Genomic DNA, 20,342 nt, shown 5'->3' with positions numbered 1-20,342 from the left:
GTTTCCACAGATCTCCAGCCTCTAAACAAATGATCATAGGTGCAGTCAGTCTTGGAGCGATCTTCCTTTTAGGCCAATTTAATCAATGTTAGGGGGGAACTTGTAACACCAGTACATGAGCTCTCGACGCATATGCATATTCATTCGCCTAAATTATATCACCTGGACATGCAAACTGAATATCAAAGCATGGTAACATGGGTAAAAAATTATGAACAGTCAACTATGTACCGAGGCCAATACCACAACACTTACTTAATCTGGAAAAGTGTATAGCTAGTTAGACAACACAATACTAAGATGTATTTTCCACTGGAGCATTTCCTATAAAATTTAAAACATAACATCATTAGAAAAAAAATGTAAAGCCAGATTAAACTTTCGTCTGATGTGAAACATAAACTCACTCTTTTTCAGCTGCTCGAAACAAGATGGTGAATGTCCATACGATTTGCTGCAGCTATCACCTGCATGCTACCCAAACCTAAGTTGGATGGTCATTTAATTGTAGGATTAGCACCTGCAACATCAACAAGTCATAGAATGATTTGGTCAGATAAGAACAAAATAGAATAATTCTGAACAAACCGTTGGATCCACCAAAAAATGCAGAGTCCAAGAAATAAAATAAACAAATGGTTTTAATAATATCCAGACAAAATTTCTATAGAGATGAACATGCATGTTTGAAGGAGAACGAGTATTCGTGTTATTAATTCACCTTCACCTGGATGCAGACCTTTCCCAAACTCCATGTCAGTTCAACATGGCTTGCTGCTCAATGCCCAAGTAGCCCGAAATCCTCCATGGTTTGCTGCTTCGCTCTGCATAAGTGACTTTTTTTCAGGAGAGAAAGGATAACAAAAGAAATAAGGGAGACCGAGAGATGTGGTGAAGGAGACAGGGTTGTCCGGCTACCTATAGTCGAGCTCCCGACGAATCATCATCAAGCATGGTGCTTCTGGCTCGACCTCCCTGGATGAGGTTGGTTGCCAAATATCTGGACGGAGGAGATGCTTTACGACGGGCGACCTCGGTAGGATTCAATCCGAGCTGCGAGATTACCGGGATGGGGAACTCACGAGCGCAGCTGCGCGCTTAGGTCATCGAATCGCCGCAGACCCTCGATCCAGCGCCGCCATGTCGAGGAGGGGGCGCGGGAATGGGAGAGCAGAGACGGCTCTCCTAGCCAATAAATCATCCACCTCAAGAATCTCGTCGCCGTCCTGACGCTCGCCCGCCGCCTCGCCATGGCCTCGCGTACCACCTCCTCGCCTCGTCCGTTGCTGCCGTTGCCATGGAGGAGGAGGATGGTGCGGGGATGACGACGTAGAGGACACCATGGTGGTGGAAGAGGCGAGGGAGAGGAAGCGGTGCAGGCGTGCAGCAGTCCAGTGCAGCGGTGGCGGGGAGGTCCGGGAGACGACCAGAACGGACGAGAGGAAAAGTATCAGGATGGGAGAGAAAGACGGAGGCGTCAGGCGTTTATTGGGAGGTGCGCGTACATCATGAGAGAGAGAGGAGGACGGCGTGGGGCTCGATGCCAGTTCTTATCTCTTTCGTTTCTTCGCAGCAAAGGAATCCCGGGTGAAAATAAGCACACTTATCAAAGAAGCTACCACTCTTACAATTACAGGTGGGCACGTTGAGGAAAGGGCCCAACAGCAGCCGCATAAATAAAGATGGAGAAAGTGCCATGCGACTCATTTTCTCCGACTATACTAAGCGCGTCCCGGTTTTCTGAAGGGGAAACCCACGCTCTGCCAACATGCACAAAAATCAGCACCAGAAATAGACCATGACATGGCGGGCCACCTTCAACTAGCGCCTATGGGCAGTGTGCAGCAGGTACATTATTAGAATCTAGAATCGGTGGCTCAGCTCCAGCAAACCACGGCATGCGTAGCGACGAGCCAAACCTTGAGGGAAACAAATCGAGAGAAGACCCTATCGTGGAGCGCCCTGGCATAGGGCAAAGGGGGTTGCACTTGCTTGTTCTCAATTCCTTCTCTCGCTCGATCTGAAATAACAAGAGGTGCAGCGGTCGTTCTCCTGCTCCATCCAGATCCGCCGACGTCGGGCCTCACCGTGGCGTCGTCGCTTCCTCGTACGTTAGTGTTGCTGGCCACCGTAGGGCCTTCAGCGTGGTCTCCGTCACCTCCTCGCAAGGAGTTGTCGATGCAGATGCTAGGAGGCGGCGTGGGATGGCATGGTGGTCGTGGCATGGTCCGATGGGGCTAACAACGAGACACTGGCGAGTCCCGTGTCTGCTCGATTCCGTCCACCCCCGTATCCATGTCCAATGATCAATCATCGGCGACCTGAGGAGCCTCGCCGGGTCAAGCCTCGACTCGCTCAAGCGCTGCCTCGACCCGCTCCACGGCAACCATGTCATTGACCTCGATTCCTCCACTCACACACCTGCAAGCGCACCAAGGTGATCTCCGATGCGTTCTAGGTTGTCCTCACGTCAATCTCTTCCCCTGAGTGCGTCATGCATACGATGCGATGTAGTGTTGTTCAGAACTTCAGATGCATACGCAGAGTTGCCTTCAGCTCGCAAAGGAGACCGAGAAGGAGCATAAGAAGATGATCGAGAAGATCTCCAGGCGCGCCGAAGAGCGCGCCGAAGAGATGAAGGTACACGTAAACAATTCCGGTTTGGTTCCATGTTTGATCCAATGTTCATAGTGGGCGCAAGCCTATATAACTTCTCGCTTGTTGGTTTGTATTCTTAGATTTTGATCTTCATGTGAACTCCAGGCATCGTACAAAGAAGTTTAGCAGATGTGCATTCGTCATTCGTCTACAGCTCGTGGCTCGGCAGACAGAGAGCATATACTTGTACTTTTTTTTCATAATGTTGCTCCAGATATAAGGCGTGGTGTACGAACTTGTTGTTACTGGTTGGTTGATTATCTTCCGTAACTTTGCATGGACATATGAACATATTGTCGTAACAATTGACAGCCATCACCTACCTCTTCCAAAGTTTCATATAAACTCCGCATGTCATGTCACTGAACACCGGACATTTTCTACATGAACATCTATGTGAATTTCCTTCTTTTTCTATCAATGAACCACTGAGAGATTTTGTAGGTAAGACTTATGTTTGAGCACCTACGCGACCATATGTATCATTCCTGGGACTTGCTGGAAATTTTCGAAGGCTTATATACTTGCATCATCTACAAAATACATCTATGCTTACAAGAGTAGCAGGCAAGCTTTCTGAATAGATCAATGAATCATTGCTTCTTGTAGGTAGCGTTTTTACCCCCAGTGCTTAGTAAGCTAAATTACATTTGTTTCAAGCTGTACGACAATTCTTCAGAGCAAAAAAGGAAGATGTTCTTGCATTGAGTTCTAATTGAGTGAGCTCACGATGTATATGGGCCTGCCGCATGGTGAAAATTAGCGACCGAAAATGGAAATGCAACCGCAAACGGGCAAAGGATTTGAGGATATTTCAGAAGGCTCAAATGGTGGTTCTTAACGACACGTAAGGAGCGATGGTTCAGTTGTTCAACTTAAAATGGAACGAATGAGTTTTTGATATCATAGATGAATCATGATATGATTAATTAGAGAGAAGTCATGAAGTCTTCTGATGAGAGTAGACATGTTGCGTTGTTCTTTCAATGCATTTGTATTTGTGTTTGCATTATAGAAGGTTTTCACATAATTGATTAACATTGCATTTGCATTCTTATTTATTAAGATGGTGGTTTTCATATCATTTCTAGAATGACTGAGTATTGATTGGCTTGTCGCATGAACATGCTTTAGCCCATTGGTGTTGATCATTGATATGTGTTATTTGATTAATATTTTTTTAAACTTTAAGCTGGTGCCTTATTACATTGAGTAACATGTGATTCTCTAACATATGTTGCGATTTGGAAAGACAAATCCCCAGTATTTGATTGTAAGATAATTTCTTGTTTGTGCTAAAGTCACAACATGACACTGAGATGTTCGAGCCTGCATTCCGGCACTTATGTAAACTGCCCTTGATATGTTATTTCGTAAGGTGTATACATTTCCATATTATATAAATTGGATCACAACAGTTTATGTATGGCAATTATGCTCATCTCAACGATATGGGTTGGACTGCAAAATTAGATTTAAAAGTATGCGCCAGTTCTCTCCCATGAGTAACTAGAGGTACGTATACATGGAACTTGTGAAGGCGATGAAAATAAAAATCCAAAAACACACCAGTTTTTTTTAGAACGTACTACTCCCTCCAGCCCTAAATATTTCTCACATGTTCAATGAATCTACACATAGTTTAGTATATATTTACCGTAAATCTCTGACAGGTATTCACAGCCGGAGGGAGTACCATTTTTCTATTATCTATATTTCCTCAATCGACCTTTCATTATATTGTACTTAGCGGGGCGTAGATAACAAGAGAGTGGAAGAGAGCAATGTGAAATAAAAACATGTGAAATTGGGTGGTGGTGTCAATAAATTATTGACTAAAAAGGTGTCTTCACATTCATTATGTTCACATACAAAGATACTGAAATCATCTTGAAGGAGGAGCTGCACAATTCTCGATTGTTAGAGGGTTGCAAAAACCTAGGATGGATCGGGATGCTTGACCTAGAGCGTATTGGCCTTGGGTTGGCTCGAAGCTACCCTGCAACGACTTAGACATGGCCCTCTTCGGGGATTTCTCCAAGGTCTTTCTCGGTAATGGACAAACTTTCTTTTGGCATGAAATCCGGGAGGCCCCCTTCGGCTTTGGGGTCATGATCTTTTCAAGATTTCAAATAGGAAAAACCGATGCATCGTAAAGGAGATCAAAGATGATACATGGATTCTTTTTATTGCACGTCTCAACACGGTGGTCCAGTTGTCGCAGTACATTGAGTTTTGGGACACCATTCAGACAACGCAACTTGTGCCTAAGATCGACAACTTTCTCTTGGTTTTTAACCAAGGATGAAATCTACACCGCAAGTCGGGGTACCCGACGAAATTCTTGGGTTGCCACCCTTGTTTCCTTTCTCGAAAAAAAGGGAATGCATTTGCCGACCCAAAATGCAAGATGCTCGCTTGGTTGGACTTCCACGGTAAGTTGTTAACGCCTAATATGTGGCCATAAGAGGTTGCCCCCATGACCCTATTTGCTAAATGTGCCTAAATGCCCTGGAAACGGCGATGCACTTATGTAAAGACTGCCCCTTCACCACGATCTTTTTGGAGTCTCATCCATGCCTGGGATGGCATCGACACTGTTGTGCACGAGCATAGCTTCCCAAGCATTTGAGACTGGTGGGACAAACTCATTGAAAGGAAGCCGAGGAAGGAGCAGGGGGCAACCAACGGCCGCCTTCTCTATGCTCTCTGCAACGCTTGGGAAGAAAGGAATCATTGGTTCGTCATGGGCCGTAGGCTCATGTTCATCGAGGTGGCAACGATTGCTGCTTGGCAGCTCGGGGAGCTTTCACACTCTATGCGCCGTCTATCCTAGCTAATCCAGATTGCAATGATTTTGACATGTTCCATTCAAAAACATGTCCACTATGTATAGTGTGTGGTTTTCCCTTTTCTATATGAAAGGACAAAGCTCATGTTGGTTGCTCAAAAAACAATTATGTTCACATATATGTGATGGAGAAATTTTTGACGCAAAAAGCACGAGCGAGATATTCTTCCTTAACAGGGATCTCAATTGCCGTAGCAACGCACGTGCATTCAACTAGTTTAATGAACGTACCAACTCTCACTTATAAATAGTGCCTTCTTCCGTGTCACAAAATATGAAGGAAAATCGAATTATTTACATGTAGAAGCTTGTGTCGACGTCTAGTGTAAGACCTATTGGATCGGAATGAGATGTATTGGAATTTCAAGTTGAAGTGCCAGAAAAAGAAGAAGCTCATCAACGGTGTCCGATCTGTTATTATGTTTGCCACCACCAGCGAGGGACATGGCGGAACGTGGCTGTCATGGCTGTTTTCGTAGCGTATCACAATGGACATGGCCGGACGTGGAGGAGCTCTGGAGAGCAAATAGGCGCAGATATATTCGTGCAAAATATTTATTATAGGAGAAAATTTTCTTTTTTCACACGAAACGCTACGTTTACCAAATAATTTGTATGATACGGAGGTTTCACTCACTCCCCAGTCTTTATTCATTCTGAGTCTTCAGTGATCAACAGCGCTTCGGATGACTCTATAGAAATGCTACGGTTATTCAATTCTAGCCATACCTTCTTGACTTTATTTTGAGGTGTCGATTTTCTTGTGGTCAAACAACTAGCTGGGACTAATTACCCCTGTATGGCTGTATACTCAACAACGTGTTACCTCCTAATCATTTTTCATTACTCATTAGTCATTTGAACCCCATTAGAAAAGGCACTAGATGCACTTCCAGCCTTACTTTTACGACAGAGTAAGTAATGGAGTATTAGATTTTATTGTAGTATGTCTTAATTAAGATGACGTCACATTTATATGAATCCCAATCATCTTTGTTGCTCATACTCGTATCATCCATTAAGAGTCATCTTGGATGAACACAATGTAATGCCAGGCATGTGCATCGTATGAAAGTTATACATCATTCAGTTCATGAAGCAAATCATCCACTTATTGCAAAATAAAAAGTCCAAAACAAACCTTGAACTTGTAGGTGTTAGCTAAATCAAACCTTTAACTTTGAATCCCCGAAATCGGCACTCTTAACTTATGAATCCTGTTCCACCCCAAACCCTAGACATGTTTGGCACACCAAGAAAACGACGATCATGACTAGGATTATGGGCTCCTCTCACTGACAGTTGGGCCCACAGGTCATAATTATCTTTATATATTTTTTTTTCTTTTCCCCATCCCGTAACTTTCTTCTGGTAAAACCTACCATCAAGGCCCGGTGACTAGGCGTTTCAGCTCGGCGGCGGAGTGATTCCGCAAGGCACGTCAACAGCGGGGAGCAGGGAGGCGCTCACCATAAGCAGTGGCGGCAGAGCAGGAACATCGCGAGAAGAGCAACTCGTGATTAAGATCGATGAACGGTGGCCCCCGATCGAAGACGGAGAAGAAACGCGTGGTTCCGACGATTGGGGGCCTTCAAGGTCAATTACTTATGTGAGGAGAAGCGGGATGACATGAAAAGGACGGCTCGCCGATCAGCTGGACTTGGGGATGGCTGCGACGACGACACGATCAATAGTCACGATGAAGGTTAGGTGTCTTCATCGATGTGTTCGCTGCGGGGATTGTCGAGCTCGATGGAGTCATATCGGAGGCGCTCCTTGGCTCCAAGAAAATCCTCCGGTGGTTGGCTCACAACAACGTTGCTTCCCCTAGCAGCATTTGCTCGGCGGAGTGGCGACAATGGCGGAGCTCAGAGCTTCAACACGGGCACGAGGTTGCAGCAACGAGCTCATCCAACCTCCCTAGTGAAGCCTTGCTCCCCATGTCGGCACGGCCCAGGACTAGGGCGTCAACTAGGTCGCCGACAGTCCTCCGGGTTGGAGTCTAGGCGAAGCCGGGGGGGGGGGGGGGGGAAGGGAAAAGTAGTGGTGTTAACCATCCAAGGTTTAACTTGCCACGTGAGCGAGTACCGGCTGAAACCGCCCTAAGCTTAAAAATAAATCGGAAGAATGCAATTTAATGCTACTCATGTGTGTTGTATGAAAAATGCACATTGTTCGGCCTATAAAGTGGCACATCCACTTATTGCAAATAAAGCCCATGCATTGTGTATAGTTGGTTGGTTGATGATCGAGTAAATTTATAGGCCGCTTACTTAATGATTATGCCAACTCTCACTTATAAATAGTGGCATCTCCCGTGTCGCAAGAAATGAAAGGAAATTCGAGTTCTACTTTACATGTAGATACTACTTGTGTCAATGTCTAATAAAAGAGCTACTAATCGGAACGAGATACACTGGGAAATCGTGTTGAAGTATCAGAAAAAAATGAAGCTCGTCTTTGGAGAGCAATAGACACAGATATGTTCGTGCAGAGACGTTTATTTAGAAAACTTTCACCTCTTTTCATACGAAGTGCTAATGCTACTACAAAATATGTACGACACGAATATTCCACTCACTCACTTTAAGCTTGTGCAACAGACACAACAATGTGGGTGGTTTGTGAATTTCCTCTTCGTGTGAACACGTTTGTTTAGATTAATGAATTTTCACCTTTTTCCATACGAAGTTCAAGTTTACTTCGAAATCTGTACAAGACGGAAGATTCCACTTCACTCCTCACTCACTCTGAGCTTCTACCACCCGTCTCTCGCCTCCCCATTCCCAACAGCCTCCGCCGGCCTCCATGGATCCCCACGGCGCCGACCTTCCCTGCATCGTCCAAGCCCTAGCCTCGGCCTCCATGGACCCCAACGACGCCGCCGAACGGCCCTGCATCGTCCAAGCCCTAGCGGCGTCCCCCTCCAAACCCCAAGCGGCCTTTCACGCCGCCGCCGGAGACCATCCGACGCCGCCCGCCCCCAAATCCTCCAGGACCAGAGCCACGAGCCCGCGCCGCACGCGCTCCGGCGGCGCCCCCGAGTGGACCGCCGCCGAGACCCTGGCGCTGGTCGCCACGGTCGCCGCCGTCGACGACGACGGCTGGGCCCGCTCCGTCTCCGCGTTCCAGAAGTGGGCCATCGTCGCCGACAACCTCGCCTCCTCCGCGGGGCCCTCCTCCAGGCGGAAGGGGAGGGCGGCCGGCGAGTGCAAGCGGCGCTGGGAGGCGCTTGTGGCGGAGTACGGGGCGGTAAGGCGCGTCGGGGGGAGGTACTGGGGGATGGGCGCCGCCGCGAGGAGGAAGGCCGGGCTCCCCGAGGGGTTCGACGCCGAGGTGTACGGCATCATGGACGCGCTGATCCAGGTCGAGGACGTTCCTGGAGGGTGCCGGTGGAGGCTCTGTCGGTGCCGGTGGTGCTCAGCCAGCTCTAGTGCGAAAAGAAGAGAGTGGTGATGCTGGAGTCGGGGAAGAGGAGGAGGAGGTGGACGGTGACGACAGTGAGCACCGGTAGAAAAATGGCCTTTAGTCGCGGTGCGCAACTGCCATTAGTCGCGGTTGCGCAACCGCGACTAATTAAGCGCGACTAAAGGCCCCCCCTTTAGTCGCGGTTGCTTACGAACCGCGACTAAAGGCCCGTCCACGTGGGCGGCTACCGTGCGCCTGGGCGAAGGACCTTTAGTCGCGGTTGGTGTCCCCAACCGGGACTAAAGGCTATTTCGTTAAATTTTTTAATTCATTTGGATTTCTAATTTTTTTTCACTCCGTTTTTTTTTCTTTTTTTCTTCAGAATTTCTCTTATTTCAGTTATTTGCATAGCTTAGTCTCTATCTCTAACTACACTTATCTCTAGTCAAATTACTTACTCGTGGTCAAACTTCCCGCTCGGTCACCCATCCTCCCACTACTCCACCTCTAGCACGCTTAACTTCCGAGTTCCATTCCGTTCCGCATCCAAGTGCTTCGCGCGCATGTATGTGATAGTAGTATCATATCAATCCTATTAACATGTTGATCGATATCACATTTCTTTATTGTTTGAATTTCAAATAATTCTTTTAATAAACAAAAGTAATGATGTAATAATAATATTGAATAAATAAATAAGCATTAACTTTTTAATTTGTATTTCTTTTAATTTTATTAATTAATTTTTTTTTGCCAAACCTAAAATCTAAAAATTTGAAAATCTAAAAATTGGGTAAAAATGATAGTAATCTTTATGCAGAATGAAATTATTAATTTTAGGTTTTAAAAAATTAAAAAAATATATAATCCATAATTTATAGAAAAAACTAAAATCTTCCTGCTTTTGTATTTCCATTTGGAATTTTGAGAATCTAAAAATTGGCTAACCGGGAAAACCCGGGTGAATTCGGATGTAACTTTTTCTCAGGATTTTTTTGATATATTATACGTTTTTTTCCGACGTCGTATGCAAAAGTTATTGCGGTTTTACCATTTTTTAAACTTTTTTTGCAAAAAAAGTGGAAATTCGAATTTCTTAATTTCTCCGAATAGTAGGTTGCATAACATACAAGAATCTGAAAACAATTTTTTTTTGAATTTTCTATCATTTTCTTTTGTATTTTACAAACCAAAAAAAGGCGATCCACGGGGGAGGGGGGGGTGCAGGGTGCGTGGGAGTAAAAAAACTCGGAAAACCCCAACCGTGACTCTAAAGGTTTTTCCGCCGGCCGCATCCCTTCATAGCCCTTTAGTCCCGGTTGGTGTTACCAACCGCGACTAAAGGGGTACCCTTTCGTCGCGGATGGAGCATTAGTCGCGGGTCGCCTCTCGAACCACGACTAAAGCCCCCTTTAGTCGCGGTTCGAATATTTCCGGGACTAATGGGGGTGGACGGAAGCCTCTTTTTCTACTAGTGGAGGGGGAGATGCAGGTGGATGGTGGAGATGCCAATGCTCCTCAAGATTTGGGTAAAATAATGCTCTCATTTTGCTTGCTGTGTTCACACTCCTGACCTGATTCTCATTTTGATCTAGTATTAGATATTTCGATCTGGTAATTGTGTGCTTTTGATTATGATATGTTGGGGATACTTTATGTATTAGTACAAAATACGACCATGTAGCATTTCGACGATACAATGTGGAAACAGATTCTAGTAATAACCCCTAGATGATATGCTAAGGAATCAAGCTACTCACTCTGATCCATAAAACTGTCGTAGTTCGGATCGGAGGGAGTACTGAATTAGGATGATTTGATAAAGTGAGCGTTTTGCATACCGACATGGTTCCATCCTGGGTTGTGTTACGGAATTGGCGTGGGCATAATTTACTAAGCATATTTCTGATAATGCTAGTAGTTACCATGAAGGAGGCTGCTTATAATGTCTTTCCTTTCGGTTTTTTTCTTACTAGTAGCAATATTGTGTCCTAGTCCAATTAGAATACTTTGTTTTTCTTGTAACTGCCATGTCCACTCAGTAGCTATTCTCAATACTTGTCTTGGGGCCTGGAACCACAAATCCTGTATGATTAAAATCTAGGATCTTCAGATACAGCATCTTAATTCATTTTGATGCATTCTAGGTTTCAATTTATTAGTATCTAATATCATAAAGAAAGAAGCCTTTCTTGTCATTTTTTTATCTGTATAACTTTTGACCAAATTATTGTAGTATGATCAAGCAATTCTCTTAATAATCTCATGAAACTCATGATGTGCTATGTTACTTTAATGCCACAATGAGGTATTCCTTAAATGAATATCGCTTTGATAGAAGTTATGCCACAACAGTATCATTTTTGTAGTGGTAAACCTGAGTTTGGTCACTAGCTCTACCTTCTATATGCTATAATTGTTTCCGTTAATTCCAAAATAGTGACATGTCGTAGGGACCTAAGTGTAAACATTTATCTAGATTTTCAGTATGAAAGTAATATTTCATATCAAATGTGTCCTCTTGTGTAAATCGATAGAAATTTATGATGGCAGAGCATATACTAAGAGAAGGAGAGGTTCAGTTTATCATATTATTGAAATATGTTTGGCTGAACTGTCGAAGCCCATTTTCTACAAACATTGCCTTCTTTTACTTTGCATTGACATCATTTCTATGTAGGTGGTTTCCTTAAATACCATTGTTTGTGTTTTTTTAGTACTCAATGTTGAAACAGATTCTTTGAGGACACAGAATTATGGCATATGTTTAGATACTGACAGCTTCTTTACAATTTCCTACTATCTAGTGTTAGTATTTGTTTGTGTCATGTCATGTTTTGATGCTAACTTTCGTGTTCTGTTTGTCCAGAAGATGCTGGCGCGGAAGCACATAACAAGCACAAGAAGAGCCAAACTGATGCATGGGAACTGGCCAACAAATTAAACAACAACGGGCAACATATCCATATGTTACTAAACGGAGAGGCCAACGAAGAAGCTGGCCAGAGCCATGTTCCTGGCGATGCTATCTCACCCGAGGCAATGGAGACCACTCGCCAGAAAGCTGACGAGCTGATCAAATCGCTAGGCGGGCTCGTGAGCTACTTGAACCAATTCACCGATCTGATCAAGGAAAATGGGATCGAGGACGTCGTTGGTGTGAACTGATTGGTCCTAGGCAGGTTTCCTTTGAACTTTGAAGTGTAGAATCATGCAGCCCAATCCCTCTCCGTCTCGTCTACTCTGTAAATGTGAGGGTTCTGTAAGATGCTTCTAATCAAATGATGTAGGTTTGTAGCAGAAACTGTTATGTGTGTTGGTGCCATTATTTCCCGTGTATATATGTTAATTGGGCCACCACTAATTTTTTATTTTTGGAGGCACCAGTGAGAATCATCAGAAACAACCATCAATGCTATAAATTTCACTTTCATGCCTTTCCCTGCCTCCTAATTTCTCCATATATAATACTTACCGCGCTGTGGTTCCCCTCTCCTAACCTCGAGACTTTAGCGGCATCCCTTTACCTTCCCCATATAATCCACAGTTACAAAATAGAACTCTAGACTAGAAGTCGTCCCTCTTCCTTAGCCATTCTTGTGCACCCTTGTCCATTTCCATGCTTAGCATTGATACCTAAAAGGAAAAAAGGTGATAACAAGGATCAAGGATGAATTTGGTGGTGTCCAAGGCTTGCTGATACATCTCAAAAGCAAAATCATGTTTGACAGACCGGTGAATCCAGCAAGTGATACAACAAGACGCGAGCCGAGGCCCTTGCCAAGGAGGTTGTGAACCCTAGTCCAAGATGAGGACACCAGAGAAGCATTCTATAAGTACATCAACACTAGTGTTTTTCTCAAAGTGAACAATCTATAGCTTATAGAGTTGTTAAACTATTTGTTGCAATTTGAGATTTTCTATGGTCTAGGTTACATTTTTTTCAAATGTTTCCATGGACAAGTTAAAAAACTAAACAAATTAATGCTCCATCCATCTGAAAATCTGAGTTGCACTTGACTCTGCATAGTCTATATTGTGGGACTTTGACCACTAATATGTACGGAAAACTATGCATTGGGATTTTTGAATGTGATTGATGTATTTGTATTTGCAAAATCTTTCATTTCTAACTCATAATAATTTTGTAGAAATACTATAATTGAAAATGTTAGCGGAAATTATACACCAAAGTTCAGAAAATCAAGTGTGTCTTACTCTTTCTTAATTAAGAGTTTAACCCATTTATATGAATCCCAATCATTTTATTGCTCATATGGAAATCATCCATGGAAAGCCACCTTTGATGAATTCAAGGTAATGCTATTCACCAGTGTCGTAGAGTTATATACACATGATGCGCAAACTAACTAAAATAGTTGCAAAACAGGGTCGTGTGGTCCTAGTTATTGTTATGTTGACTTATGGTCAAACGCCATGAGAGCCTAACACGTCGTGTGTGCCCTACATGCTAATGGCACAATGCTAGGTTATCCCTTTTTGTTAAAAAAAAAACCCGCGACTTTGCTAGAATTGACAATTAAAGTCCTCCGTACTTAGAAAACAAAAAATCTTAGATTGATTCAGCAGTTCACCACAAATCCCTAACCCTACGTTCTCGACCACAACCATTGGTTGTGGTGGTGCAGACAGAGCGAACAACTTAGCGGCGGAGGGGTGAGAACGAGCGTATAGGCTCGATTCAGGATAGGGTGCGGAGGCAGGGCGAGCAGGATGTTGGCGATGATTGCACAGAAAAGGTGAAAAGGGAGGTATTCTGGGACCGAAAATCTTCTTCTCATGTGACATTTTTTTGCCATTGTTCAAACTGACCATGGTCTGCCATTGGCATTGGTGTTATCAAGTTCTTCCCAACTGTTCTGATCTTTTGTTTGCATTTTATTTTATTTAGGATAGTGAGAAATAGGAGCAGATTGATAATGTATGGTGATAGTTAAGTTTCATTTTCTTTCTTGAAGATCTAACACCTCTTTATAGTATGGATTTTCCTACAACTCTGAATCTTTAGAAAAACCCTGCATCTTTGAGATTTCTTCTAAGTCTTCAGATTCATCAACACCACTCCTAATGACTCTTTAGAAACACTACTCGTCTTCAATTTTAGACCATACATTCTCCACTTTATTTTGAGGAGTCGATTTCCTTGTGGTTAAACCAACTAGCTGGGACTAATTTCCCGTGTATGCTCCCATCACGTTAATCTCTTAATCGTTTGTATTTAATCATTTAAACCCAAGTAGAAAGGATCTAGATGCATTTTCAGCCCTACTTTTGTGACAGAGTAACACTAGTGGAAAACTGCTCTTTTGCACCGGTTTTTAAAGGCCATATGCACCGGATGGCCAACCGGTGCAAACCATCCGGTGCAAAAGGTCCCCCCCTTTTGCACCGGTTCTCTTACGAACCGGTGCTAAAGGGGTCTCCACGTGGCCGGCTGTGGGGCGCTCGGCGGGGAGCTTTTGCACCGGTTCGTAATACGAACCGGTGCAAAAGGGTTGGGCCGCGGCAGCATTTTAGTGCCCTTCCCTGCCGCGGCGGACTCTGCCGCGGCAGGGAATTGCACTAAAACACTCGCCGCGGCGAGACTCTGCCCCATTCGAAATACGGTATAATATTAATGCGGACAATTCACATATATACATATATATAGGAAACCATTGTATTACATATATCGATCAAAGTGACACACGTTCATGCATATATATATATGTCTACATCAACATTGATATTGGCGGTTGTCCACATAGTGTTCTCCATCCGGAGCTATGACTTGCTCAAGTAAGAACCCCGCCAGTTCTTCTTGAATTGCTCGTACACGCTCTGTTGCTAGAAGACCGTTCCGCAACCGTTGGATCTAATAATTTGAACAAGGTACGATGGTCAGTATATATATATATGTGTGTATGTGAATGAAACACAAGGTGATCGATAAAATAAAGCCATGAATGTTGTTTAATTACTTACATCAAGTTGTTCCAAAATGTCCCTCTTATGGTGGGTATTCGGCGGATGAACTCGCAAACGTAGAACCCGCATAAATTATTCCCGTCCTCCTGCCTCAAGCACTTTACGAGAACAAAGTTCAATCAAAATAATATATATATAATCAAGGATGATAATAATGGTATTGAAACTACAATCAAAGAGATGCGCGGCCTAGCCGATAGTACTTACCGGTACATGTTTTATTCGAAGTTCTTTATTCTTTAAACCCGGAGACTTGTTGGTGAACCGTTTCCAAGCCTTGAGGAGGATATCAGCCATGTCCCCCCATGCCTCAAGGGGTTTACTCTTCGAGTCCATGACTTCTACTATCCCGGTGTCGGGTTCAATGACTAGCAGGATATAGTGAAACCTGCGGACACACATATATATGCATAACTCATCAATTACACTTAACACATGGAGTAAGCGAAAAGATTTAATGTGTGAAGACAAGTAACACTCACGCGAAGTTGTAAGGAAATAGTATTGCCCTTTTGTATGAGTTTTTCCTTAAGACATATACCAAGTTATTCTCCGTGTCCTTGGGAGAGTTGTCGACGGTGATACCCATTCACGGTATATGGGTCAACGAACCCAAGATCATAGATTTGCCCCTTGCGGCATTCGCGAATCTTCATTCTGCATAATACAATGAGAGTATGGTTATATGCTAGCAATAATGGACGAGTCGCGGTAGAGACTTAATTACATAAATAATACTTACAGACAGTATGCACTCAGCAGAGATTTGTCGAGGGCGTCTTGGTTGAATAACTGAAATAATTCACAAAATTCGATGTTCATCACGTCGGTTCGCCCGTAGTGCTCATCTCTTATTGCCACCATGATCCGAGTTCCGCCGTCCTTACATGCATCCAAGTACCAATTATGTAGTCTTCGCAGCTGTGTTGATAGATTAGGCAACTCCGCAGCTCTGACAAGAGGTTCCCCGTATGTGTAATGGTATGCTAATTGGACATCGTCCGTGGCCATGAATTCGATGCGGCTTAAGTACTCGGGAATACTCATACCGGCCGCATCCGCCTCATCTTTGTATAGTTTTACCATCGTTGGATCAAGGCACGCTAGGACATCGGGATACACTTGGAGCGGGGGCACGAGTTTTTCGGGCTCCAAGCCGGGGAACTGGTTTCCCATCTACCTTACTTTTTTCCCACCGCTCTTTTGCTAACACATTTGACTTGCGAATAGACCGGTCATAGTTCGATGAAAGACTTGGCTCAGGTTGATGAAGGTTCTTCGGCGGTTTCAACTTCTTTTCCGAGAGATATAGCTGGCTCCGGCTCAAGCCGGGGCTTTTAAGTTTCAACATTTGTTGCTTGTGCTGTTCAGCTACGATCTTGGCATTTTCCTCAACTGTATAGTCATAAGGTCTCTTGGGAGGAACCTTAGGCACTCTTGGGAGGGGCTCTTCTTTGCGTCTCGGTGATTTGTTACGACTCAGCCTGTGTCGTAGCGGCCCGCCTAATTTTCCTCTTATACTTGGGCGGTGGAGAAGGCTCACGCGGCGGCGGAGATGGCTCACGCGCCGGCGGGGAAGGCTCACGCGCCGGCGGGGAAGGCTCACGCGGCGGCGGAGATGGCTCACGCGCCGGCTGGGAAGGCTCACGCACTGGAGACGGCTGCATCGGTGGAGAATGCTGGCTCGGTGGAGACCTTGTTGGCGCCTTCCAACCCGGAATCACAATGAATTCCTTTCGCCATAGAACTGTAGTGTTCTTGGCCTCTCCCAGCCTCTAGCAAATCCCCTTCACCGGCAGGGTGGTCAAGCCTCGGCGGCCCATACCCATCCATAACTTGATCCACCCCGGCAACGAGCGTATCCGGGTGGAACCGGCTTGAAGTGATATCTTTGATCGAGTACCGGCGGTAAGACATAGCCGATCGCCGCCTTGAGCGTTAAGTAGCCCATCGTTTGGAAATGTAGCTCACAAGGTGTCGACTGCTGTGATAAAGTCCACGGGGTAGAGATCGGAAGGCATCCGCGGATCCACGGGGAGGGAGGAGCCATCTCGCGGATCCACATCCGCATCATCACCGAGCAGCTCCGTGGAAGCCACGCTGCTCTTCCGCTGAGATCCACGGCCGGTAGCATCGAATGCAACTTCTTCTATCCGCGGATTAGGTTGAGGTTGGGTGACCGTGACCGAGCTCGACATTATCATCCTCACTTGCTCCTCTAGCTTAGCAACGCGTTCTTGAACCACATCCTTTTGCCTCCGACGGCTTCTATCGGGATATTTCTTCGTTTCTGCAGGAAACCCAATACACCACGGCTTGCCACCTGGTATGGTTCGTGTTCGTCCCGGGTGTTCGGGATTCCCAAGGGCGCGTGTGAGCTGGTCCTTCTCTCTTTCGGGACGGAACTTCCCTCTTCAACTTCCTTTGCGGCATTTCTAAAGGCTTCGATGGGAAGTGGGTTTTCCCGATGTCTTTGTGTATATATGCGGAACCCTTGTGCGTCCAACGTGCCCCCATGCGCGTAAAACCAATCCCTTGACCGCTGGTTCCATTTCCGTACCTCCGGCTGGATCCCGTTCTTAATTAGGTCATTCTCCCATTTCTCCCACTTAGGTCCGCCAGCCTTGTAGCCTCCTCGCCCCATGGTATGGAAGTACATCTTATTAGCAGCATTTTTCTTGTTGGTGTCTGACCTTGTCTTTGCCCTCTCCGATGTCTTGTACTTCACAAATGCCTCCCAGTGGTCTTTTATCTTCTCATAGGGGCCGTTGAAATGCGGAGTCTTCTTTTTCTTGACAAAGGAGTTGTCCAATTTCTTCTTGTAGTCGTTGAACTGCGTTGCCATCTTCTTAAGAGCCCACTTCTTGACTCTTCGTTGTATGCTATTCAGCTCGGGATCCTCAGGGTCTGGCCTTTTATTATCACTATCAGAGTCAGCTGGCTCCGGAAATGTGAAATTTACCATGAGTTTCCTAAACATCAGATTTTTGGATCTCGTATCGACGTAAGTAACTCCTTCGTCCTCCTTTGCAGGTTTCTTCCATTCTTGAGTGGTGATCGGGATGGTGTCCCTAACAATAACTCCACATTGACTTACAAACTTTTTGCGTGATCCTTGGGAGAAATCGGTTCGCCGTCTATAGCGATTTCCGTGATGACGCACCTTTCATGCTCTTCCATCTTTCCGGCCGCGCCTCGTTTAGTTCTGCCAGTAGAGTGTGTTGATTGAGAGGTCTAAAAGAAGAAACAACGTTAATATATGTATATGCACATATCTGTAGGCTTGGTTAATTAATATATATACCTCGGCGTGGTGAGCTTCTCCCTCGCAGTCGTCACCTTCTCCCTCACCGGAGTCGTCTCCACGGTGGTCTTGCTTATCTTCCTCATCGGAGCCGTCTCCTCGGGTTCGCTCGTCTCCCTCGCCGGATTGGTTTAGGTAAAGAGAGGTGATATCGTCATCATCACGGATAATATCCTCGACGAGGTATTCTTGTTCTAGGTCTCTTTCCATAGTTTCGCAAAGACTTAAAAGTTATTCTAATGCTATAAACACAACGAAGCAAGATTCTGCAAAGACTTACAAGTTTCTACATAAACAAATAGTCTAACTAAAAATTACACCGAAAACTTCGAAAAAATTACATAAACAAATCTATTAGTAAACATAAACAAATCTATTAGTAAACCTAAAAAAATCTAAATTTTTCTAAAGTTAACTACTAAATTTTCTAAATTTAACTACTAAGTTTTTCTAAATTTAACTAATAAATTTTCTAAAATTTTCTAAAGTTAACTACTAAGTTAACTATTAAGTTTTTCTAAATTTTCTAAATTTTCTAATTTTTCTAAAGTTAACTACTAAGTTAACTACTAAATTTTCTAAATTTGCTAAATTTAACTACTAAATTTTCTAAATTTTTCTAAAGTTAACTACTAAGTTTTTCTAAATTTAACTACTAAAATTTCTAACTAATTAAAACAAAATAATTAAAAAAAAACAAAAAAGGGGAAGAAGGGGCGGTCGGCAGGGGGCTCACCTCCGCGGTGGCGCGGGCGGCGGCCGTCGGCGGCGGCACGGGCGGGCGAGGCGCGGGCGGAGGCGGTCGGCGGCGGCACGGGCGGGCGAGGCGCGGGCGGAGGCGGTCGGCGGCGGCACGGGCGGGTGAGGCGCGGCGGGTGAGGCGCGGGAGGAGGCGGAGGCGGTGGCACGGGCGGAGGCGGTCGGCGGTGGCACGGGCGGAGGCGGTCGGAGGCGGTCGCGTGGAGGAGGCCGGCGCGCGCGGCCGGGCGGCGCGGCGGCGGCGGCGGTCAGCGGAGCGAGCACGCGGGGACGGCGCGCGCGGAGAGGAGGCGACGGCGCGGGCTGCGGCGGCGCAGAGGGAGGCGGTGGCGTGGGCTGCGGCGGCGCGGGTGGCGGCGGCGCGGGCGCGGTAGGCGGCCGGACGGCGGCGCAGCTCGAGACATCGGGCAGCCTGCCGGCGTATTTTTGCTCCTCGCGCGAATGAAATTGGGGAAGAAGATGGGCGCGCGGCAGTTTAGTAGTCGAGGCCTTTTGCACCGGATCTCGGCTGGAACCGGTGCAAAAGACCCTTTTGCACCGGTTCCAGCCACGAACCGGTGCAAAAGGTCCATTTTTTCGCTGCATTTTGAATCTTTCCCGCCACGACGTCCCGTGTGATAGGTTCCCGCCACGACACCGCGCGTGATAGGTTCCCGCCACGCGATGACGCCGCGCGGGATATGTTCCCGCCACGACGCCGCGCGGGATATGTTCCCGCCACAACCGCGCGGGATTTTTTCCCGCCAAGACGCCGCGCGGGAAATTTTCCCGCCACGACGCGCAGCGCGGAGATTTCCCGCCTAAACACCCTTTATAAATAGTACGCCCCCGTCTCTCCCATTTCACTCATCACCAAACCCTTGCCCATTGCACAATGCCCCCAAAGCCTCACCCGTCGCCGGTGGAAGTGGACCCGCAGCTCGCGGAGATAGAGGAGTGGGAGGAGCTGCCGCGGCAAGAGGCGGCAACCGGGAGGGCAGCAGCGGATGAGGTGGACCCGCAGCTCGCGGAGATAGAGCAGTGGGAGGAGGCGGCGCTAGCGGCTACCATAGAAGCATTTGAGAGGCAGAGTCTCCAGGAGCTGCATAAGCGGCCGCGTGTGGCGGATCTGGATAGTGAGGAGATGCATAAGCGTCGTCGTGAGGAGGAGCTGCGGCAGGAGGCGGCAGCTAGGAGGGCAGCAGCGGATGCGCGGAAGAACTAGTAGAAGTTGTTATTTTAGTTTAAATTTAGTTAATGTTCAATTTCAATTTCAATTTCAATTTAGTTAACGTATCTTGTTAAATTTCAATAAAGTCGTTGTCGTTTTATCCCGGTTAATGGCTGGAACCGGTGCTAAAGACACGGTTGATTAGTTTATATACCCCTTTTATC

The 20,342-nt window shown here is 45.8% G+C and overlaps 1 long non-coding RNA gene and 1 pseudogene across 1 annotated transcript; one reads left to right on the top strand and one right to left on the bottom strand.

Moving 5' to 3' along the window:
• Positions 1-427: 427 nt before the first annotated feature.
• LOC124692204 lies at positions 428-1,446 on the bottom strand. Its single transcript, XR_006999391.1, has 3 exons — positions 919-1,446; positions 722-824; positions 428-520 (listed from the first exon to the last, which is right to left on the bottom strand). It is a non-coding gene; the product is annotated as an uncharacterized LOC124692204 (long non-coding RNA).
• A 384-nt stretch (positions 1,447-1,830) lies between these two features.
• Positions 1,831-12,085, top strand: LOC124690012 (annotated as a pseudogene).
• The last annotated feature ends 8,257 nt before the right edge of the window (positions 12,086-20,342 follow it).

This window comes from Lolium rigidum, chromosome 2 (assembly GCF_022539505.1).
Source record: "Lolium rigidum isolate FL_2022 chromosome 2, APGP_CSIRO_Lrig_0.1, whole genome shotgun sequence".
Lineage (NCBI taxonomy): Eukaryota > Viridiplantae > Streptophyta > Magnoliopsida > Poales > Poaceae > Lolium > Lolium rigidum.
The sequence above is the reverse complement of the archived record's forward strand: the minus strand, read 5'-3'. Positions and strand labels throughout refer to the sequence as shown.